Source organism: Triticum aestivum, chromosome 6A (assembly GCF_018294505.1).
Source record: "Triticum aestivum cultivar Chinese Spring chromosome 6A, IWGSC CS RefSeq v2.1, whole genome shotgun sequence".
Classification (NCBI taxonomy): domain Eukaryota; kingdom Viridiplantae; phylum Streptophyta; class Magnoliopsida; order Poales; family Poaceae; genus Triticum; species Triticum aestivum.
Genome location: NC_057809.1, coordinates 345,795,474 through 345,804,448, shown reverse-complemented (window position 1 = coordinate 345,804,448; position 8,975 = coordinate 345,795,474).

Sequence of the window (8,975 nt, the reverse complement as noted above, 5' to 3'; positions counted from 1 at the left end):
ACACCCACATCAAGTATGTTCTCGACAGTGCTATCTTTTACTACGGCGTAAGGGGTGGAGAGATCAAGGATAAGAAGAAAACGGACGACATGCCCGTCTTCGGCCATAAGACCGACTTCTGCTGCATCCAGCAACCGAGTGATACTCTTAGTGATGGATTATATGTCGTACACCACATGCTGGAGTACAGACGGGATCAGCAGAACCTTCGCATGTCACCTAAATCCGGTGATGCCCATATTCTGCAATGGGCAAAGAACGTAGGAGATATCCCGAATCATCGACTTCGAGCTAAGTTCTATCACATCCAACATGAACTTGCCCAAGTCATCATGAAGGAGGTCCTTGACAAAACATGTCTGTTCCACGAGGAAGGGCAAATGTGGCGGGAAGACGTCCGAACATGTGTAGCTGCTCAGCATCTCGACCTGAAGCCTTTCACTAAGCTCGGGACTATCTCCCTAACTTGGATGGATGGAACGACATGTTGGAGTGATTGTCGATATATGACAATGTGTCCCTTTAGTCCATATTTTCTTAATGAGGAAACTTTGAGTTATGCACAGCGAAACTTTATTTGTGATGTAATTAAACCATCCTCCTCAACTAGCGAAGATCACTCTGGTTAGGGCATTTTGGGTACGATGAACTTTGTTATTTATGCTTATGTTATGTTGCTTCTATTTTTGCCAAGTCTGTCTCTTTCTGTTGCTCAATTATGTATGTTGCATATCATCGACTCATGTGACGATGCAGGTGCATAGATCATCGATGAAGAAGAAGTGCAATGCAAGGAGTATACGATGAGTGGCCGGAGTGTTAGGCTCGCGTGTACCGGTTTCCGGTTTCCGAGCGACAGCCAGTAGTTAGTTTAGGTTCACGCTAATGCGAGAGAGGGATACGAACTCATGTACTGCATAGTTCCGCTCTCACTCACAGTGATAGCTCTTCTCACGTATATCATTGTTTAGATGGATGACGATGTAGTTGCAAGTAATCGAGACTTGTATCGCTATTTTTGAGATGATGACGAGAAACCACTTTGTGTTGGATGATGATTGTGATGATGACATGATTTGATGAGACTATCTGTATGTATATGCTATGATTACATTTGTATGTGTTTGATATGCTAAAGATTATTGTATACAAAACAAATATGCAGAAAAAATAGAAACTAATAAAACTAGAAGTAGCGAGGGGAATAAAGTTAGCAGTAGCACTCTCTTACCAGTAGCGCGTCCTAGTTAAAAGCGTTGCAGCTATTAGCAGCAGCGCATGCAACCAAAGCCCGCTGCTGCTAGTCATGTATAGCAGTACCGTGGGACAACACGCACTACTGCTACATGTTAGCTATAGCGCCTTATCAGTAGCACGGCACCCCGCGCTACTGCTAGGCTTTTCCATAGTAGTGCTACGATGGGATTACTCACACATGACGGTAAGCATCATGAAATTGGTGATGGAGGAACGTTGGTGATGATGATGGCGATGAATACCTTTCTCTGGAGCCCCGAATAGACTCTAGATTAGCCTTCCCGATGAAGAACAGGAGGTGGCGGCGGCTCCATATCGTAAAACGCGATGAATCCTTCTCTTGAAATTTTTTTACGCGAATATGTACTTATAGAGTTGGAATTATGGTCAGAGGAGCTTAAGGGGGTCCAGAAGCCTGTAGGGCGCGCCCCCAGGGCTTGTGCCTCTGGGTGGCCCCCTCTGGTCGATTCTTGCGCCAATATTTTTATATATTCCAAAAATATTCTCCTTAAATTTTCAGGTCAATCTGAGAACTTTTATTTCTGCACAAAAATAACACCATGGCAATTCTGCTGAAAACAGCGTCAGTCCGAGTTAGTTCCATTCAAATCATGGAAATTAGAGTCCAAATGAAGGGCAAAAGAGTTTGGAAAAGTAGATACGATGGAGACGTATCATGGTGACCTTGTTCTTGAGCTTCCATGTCGAATTTATATGGTCCAAAGTAGTTTTGATGCATGATATAGCCTCTAGACACTTGTGGGAGTAGTTTCTACCAATCTTGTTGTGTTTTGTTCACTTTTATTTTGAGTCACTAAAAATTTCAGAAATTTTCAGATAAAAGAAAAGAAATGATGAGGAGATGGTTAAGGGGTTCTTCAAGCCGGAATTCAAATCAAAATGAAATTGAGTAGAAGAATAAGTCCATGTACAACCTTCCTCGTACGTGGAGGTTCGGCCATCTGAATGGCCAAGGGATGCATTCTTGAGGGTGGCCGGAATTTATGATGAATTCTATTATTTGGCAGAGAATGCAGGCATCACCCACTTCATCCAAGATAAGTGTGAACAATACCTTTTGTTGACTAACACCTTCGTGCAAAATTTTCATTTCCATTCTAGGAGGTCGGCACCGACGGTAGAGTTTTATTTATATGATGATCACAAGGAGATGACACTTTATGATTTTTGCTAGGTTTGCAAATGACCTTATGGGGGCAGCGTTAGTGAATGAAATGTCTCCAACGTATCTATATTTTTTTATTGATCCATGATATTATATTATTTGTTTTGGATGTCTGACATGCATTATTATGCTATTTTATATTATATTTGGGACCAACTTATTAGCCCAGAACCCAGTGCCAACTTCTATTTTTTCCTTGTTTTTGAGTTCTACAGAAAAGGAATATCAAACAGAGTCCAAACGGAATAAAACTTTACGATGATTTTTTTGGGCCAGAAGACATACATAGGACTTGGAGAGGATGACAGAAGTGTCCCGAGGGCTCCATAAGCCCTTAGGGTGCACCCTAGGGGTGCACCCCCTGGCATGTGGGCCCCTCAGCAATCTTCAAACCCTAATCTTTAGCCTATAAATTCCCAAATATTCCCAAACCAACACAAGCATCCACCAAAATACTTTATCGCCGCCGCAAGCCTCTGTTTCCACGAGATCCCATCTTGGATCCTTTTCCGGCATCCCGTCGGAGGGGTGTTCGATCATGGAGGGCATCTACATCAACTCAATTACCCTACCGATGAAGCGTGAGTAGTTTACCACAGACCTATGGGTCCATAGCTAGTAGCTAGATGGCTTCTTCTCTCTCTTTGATCGTCAATAGAATGTTCTCCTCGATGTTCATGGAGTTCTATCAGATGTAATCTTGTTTTGTGGTGTGTTTGTCAAGATCCGATGAATTGTGGATTTATGATCAGATTATCTATGAATATTATTTGAATCTTCTCTGAATTCTTATATGCTTGATTTGATATCTTTGTATTTCTCTTCGAATTATCGGTTTGCTTTGGCCAACTAGATTGGTTTTTCTTGCAATGGGAGAGGTGCTTAGTTTTGGGTTCAATCTTGCGGTGTCCTCACCTAGTGACAAAGTAGGGGTAGCAAGGCACATATTGGTATTGTTGCCATGAAGCGTAAACAGATGGGGTTTTCATCATATTGCTTGAGTTTATCCCTCTACATCATGCCATCTTACTTAAGGCGTTACTTCGTTCTTATGAACTTAATATTCTAGATGCATGCTGGATAGCGGTCGATATGTCGAGTAATAGTAGTAGATGCAGGCAGGACTTAGTCTACTTGACACAGACGTGATGCCTATATTCATAATCATTTCCTTCGATATCGTCATAACTTTGCGCTTTTCTATCAATTGCCCGACAGTAATTTGTGCACCCAACGTATTATTTTCCTTCAAGAGAGAAGCCTCTAGTGTAACCTATGGCCCCCGGGTCTATTTTCCATCATACATTCTCATATCTATAAAAGAAAAAACCCAAAAATAGCTTGCTGCAATTTATTTAGTTTTATTTTGTTTTACGTTTTACTAATCTTTTATATCTATCTCTATCAGATCTCATCCTTGCAAGTGACCATGAAGGGATTGACAACCCCTTTATCGCGTTGGGTGCAAGTGTTTGATTGTTTGTGCAGGTGCATAGATTGGAGACTTGCGTGTATCTCCTACTGGATTGATACCTTGGTTTTTAACTGATGGAAATACTTATCTCTACTTTGCTGCATCACCCTTTACTCTTCAAGGGAAAAACCAACGCAAGCTCAAGAAGTAGCAGGAAGAATTTTTGGCACCGTTGCCGGGGAGATCTACATCAAGCCTACCAAGTACCCACCATAAAATCTTATCTCTTGCATTACATTATTTGCCATTTGATTCTCGTTTTCTTCTCCCCCACTTCTAAAATGATTTCAGAAAAACACAAAAATATTTTCCTTTTTATTCGTCTTTCTTCTGTTTGCCTTCTCGCTTTCTTTTTGGTTGCTCGTGTGTTAGATTGCTTTCTTTGTCACGATGTGTGAAGAAAATACCAAGTAGTATGACTTTCCCAATACTAATAATAATGATTTTATTAGTACTCTAATTTCTCCTGCCAGTAGTGTGAAATCTTATGAAGTTAATGCCGCTTTCCTGTATCTTGTTATGAAAGATCAATTTTTCGGCCTTCCTAGTGAAGATGTTGCATCCAATCTAAATACTTTTGTTGAGTTGTGTGATATGCAAAAGAAAAAAGATGTGGATAATGATATTGTTAACTTGAAGCTATTTTCGTTCTCACTATGAGATCACGCTAAAACTTGGTTTCCATATTTGCCTTAAAATAGTATTGATTCGTGGAATAAGTGTAAAGATGATTTTATTTCCAAGTATTTTCCTCCCTCTAAGATCATCTCCCTTAGGAACGATATTATGAATTTTAAGTAACTTGATCATGAACATGTTGCACAATCTTGGGAGAGGATGAAATTGATGATAAAAAAATTGCCCTACTCATGGTTTAAGTTTATGGATGATCATACAATTTTTTATGCCGAATTGAATTTTGCATCTAGAAATCTTTTAGATTCTACCGCGAGAGGCACTTTTATGGAAATTACTATAGGAGAAGCTACTAAACTTCTAGATAATATTATGGCTATTCTCAATGGCATACCAAAAGATCTTCCACTAGTAAAAAAGTGCATAAGATTGAAGAAGTTAATACTTTGAGTGGAAAGATGGACGAACTTATGAAATTTGTTGCTAGTAAGATTATTCCTATTGATCCTAATGATATGCCTTTGTCTACTTTGATTGAGAATAATAGTGAATCTATGGATGTGAATTTTGGTGGTAGGAACAATTTTGGTAATAACGTATATAGAGGTAATTCCAACCCTAGGCCATTTCCTAGTAGTTCCTCTAATAATTATGGTAACTCCTACAACAATTCTTATGTAAATTGTAATAAGATGCACTCTGATCTTGATAACAATATTAAAGAATTTATTAGTTCACAAAAAGTTTTCAATGCTATGGTTGAACAAAAATTGCTCAAGATTGATGATTTGGCTACGAACATCGATAGTATTTATCTTGAGATTTATTCTTTGAAAATTGATCTATGCCACCAAAGCATGATATGAATGAATCTCTAAAAGCTATTAAAATTTCTATTGATGAGTGTAAAGAAAGAACCACTAGGATGCGTGCTATGTGAGATTGGTTTGTAAAAGCGTGTTCTTCTAGTTTTTCTGAGAATAATGATGAATATCTTAAAGTACTTTGTGTGACTGCTATTGAATATATTTTTTCTAATATAAATCTTGATAAAGATGTGACTGGAGATGAGTCAGCTTTAGCTAGAAGGCGTCCCAATGATTCAGAGTTTATAGATCTTAGTGCAAAAATTGATAAAAGTGGGATTGGAGAGGTCAAAACTTTAAGTAGCGATGAACCCACCCATTTGGATTTTAAGGATTTTAATTATGATAATTGTTCTTTGATAGATTATATATTTTTTTGCAATCCATGTTGAATTCTCCTCATGCTTATAATCAAAATAAAGCATTTACTAAACATATTCTTGATGCTATGATGAAATCTTTTGAAGAAAAGCTTGAATTGGAAGTTTCTATCCCTAGAAAACTTTATGATGAGTGGGAACATACTATTAAGATTAACATTAAATATTATGAGTGCCATGCTTTGTGTGATTTGGGTGCTAGCGTTTCCATGATTCCAAAAACTTTATGTGATGTGTTAGGTTTCCGTGAATTTGATGATTGTTCTTTGAATTTGCATCTAGCGGATTCCACTGTTAAGAAACCTATGGAAAGGAATAATGATGTTCTTATTGTTGCAAATAGGAATTATGTGCCCGTGGATTTCATGGTTCTTGATATAGATTGCAATCCTACATGTCCAATTATTTTTGGTAGACCTTCCTTAGAACGATTGGTGCAATTATTAATATGAAAGAAGGAAACATTAGATTTTAATTTACATTAAGGAAGGGCATGGAAAACTTCCCAAGAAAGAAAATTAAGTTGCCGCATGAATCTATGATGAGGGCTACTTATGGTTTGCATACCAAAGATGATAATAGATAGATCTATGTTTTATGCCTAGCTATGGGCGTTAAACAATAGTTCTTGTAGTTAGGCAACCTAATTTTATTTTTATGTTTTTGCTTTTGTTTTGCAATAAGTACACATTAGTACATCTGTAATAATTGTGTTTTGGTGTTTTAATTAGTTTTTGAGCCAAGCAAGACCTTTGGGATGATCTATGGTGATAGTTGATTTGATGTTGCAGAAAAACAGAAAATTTTGCGCTCATTGCCAGAATTTCTAAAAATCACAGAAGCGTGGAAAAAGTCTAAATTTTTTACACAACATTGATATAAAAATTGCATCTTCTTTCCTAATTTTTAAGAAAATTTGGAGTTACAAAAGTATACGAAGATTTCAGATTGCTACAGGCTGTTCTGTTTTTGACAGATTCTGTTTTCTATGTGTTGTTTGCTTATTTTGATGAATCTATGGGTAGTATCGGGGGGGGGGGTATGAACCATGGATAAGTTGGAATATAGTAGATATTACACCAATATAAATAAAGAATGAGTTCACAACAATATGAAAAGGTGGTGATTTTTTTCTTATACTAACTGATCTCATTAGTGTTCTTGTTGAGTTTTGTGTTGTGAAGTTTTCGTGTTTTGGGTAAAGATTTGATGGACAACGGAATAAGGAGTGGCAAGAGCATAAATTTGGGGATTCCCAAGGCACCCCAATGTAATACTCAAGCACAACCAAGCATCTAATCTCGGGGATGCCCTGGATGGCATCCCCTCTTTCGTCTTCGTCCATCGGTAAATTTACTTGAGGCTATATTTTTATTCACCACATGATATGTGTTTTGCTTGGAGCATCTTGGATGATATGTGTCTTTGATTTTTAGTTTTCCAAAAGCATCCTTTCTGTACACACCTTTTGAGAGAGTCACGCATGAATCACGGATTTATTAGAATAATCTATGTGCTTCACTTATATTTTTTGAGCTAGGCAATTGCTCTAGTGCTTCACTAATATCATTTTAGAGCACGATGGTTGCTTTATTTCATAGTAATATTTTAACTCTCATGATTTACTTATATTATTTTGAGAGCCTCCAAAAAACATGGTAATTTTCTTAGGTTATGAATTTAGTCCTAATATGATGGGCATCGAAGAGGGATATAATAAAAACTTTCATATAAAGAGCGTTGAATACTATGTGACATTTGATTCCTTATGATTGTTTTGAGATATAAAGATGGTGATATTAGAGTCATGCTAGTGAGTAATTGTGTATTTATAGACATACTTGTGTTAAAGTTTGTGACTCCTCAAATTGCCCAATGTCTTCGTGAGCAAACAAGTTGGATGCACACCCACTTAGTTTCTTTTTGAGCTTTGATACACTTATAGCTCTAGTGCATCCGTTGCATGGAAATCCCTACTCAATCACATTCATATCTGTTGATGGGCATCTCCAAAGCCCGTTAATACACCTAGTTGATGTGAGACTATCTCCTTTTTGTCTTCTCCACAACCACCATATTCTATTCCACCTATAGTGCTATATTCATGGCTCACGCTCATGTATTGCATGAAAGTTGAAAAAGTTTGAGAACATAAAAAGTATGAAACAATAGCTTGGCTTGTCATCGAGGTTGTGCATGATAAAATACTTTGTGTGATGAAGATGGAGCATAGCCAGACTATATTATTTTGTAGGGATAAATTTCTTTGGCCATGTTATTTTGAGAAGACACGATTACTTTAATAGTATGCTTGAAGTATTATTTTTTGTATGTCAATATTAAAATTTTGTTTTGAATCTTATGGATCTGAATATTCATGACACAATAAAGAAAATTACATGGATAAATATGTTAGGTAGCATTCAACATCAAAAATTCTGTTTTTATCATTTACCTACTTGAGGATGAGTAGGAATTAAGCTTGGGGATGCTTGATACGTCTCCAGCGTATCTATATTTTTTTATTGTTCCACGCTATTATATTATCTGTTTTAGATGTTTTATATGCATTATTATGCTATTTAATATTATTTTTGGGACTAATTTATTAATCCACAACATAGTCCCAGTTTCGGTTTTTTCCTTGTTTTTGAGTTTAACAGAAAAGGAATATCAAACTGAGTCCAAACAGAATATAACTTTATGATGATTTTTCTTGGACCAAAAGACACACGTAGGACTTGGAGAGGAAGGCACAAGAGTCCCGAGGGATCAAGAAGCCCTCAGGACATGCTCTAGGGGGCGCCCCTGGCTTGTGGCCCCTCAACGCTCTTCCAACCTGGCCTATAAATTCTCAAATATTCCCAAACCAACAGAAGCATCCAAAGAAATACTTTTCCTGCTTCCGCAAGCCTCTATTTCCATGAGATCCCATCTTGGGGACTTTTCCAGCATCTTGCCGGAGGGGGCTTCGATCACGGAGGGCATGTACATCAACTCTATTGCCCTACGGATGAAGTGTGTGTAGTTTACCACAGACCTACGGGTCCATCGCAAGTAGCTAGATGGTTTCTTCTCTCTCTTTGATCTTCAATACAATGTTCTCCACGATGTTCGTGGAGTTCTATCTGATGTAATCTTCGTTTGCAGTGTGTTTGTCCAGATCCGATGAATTG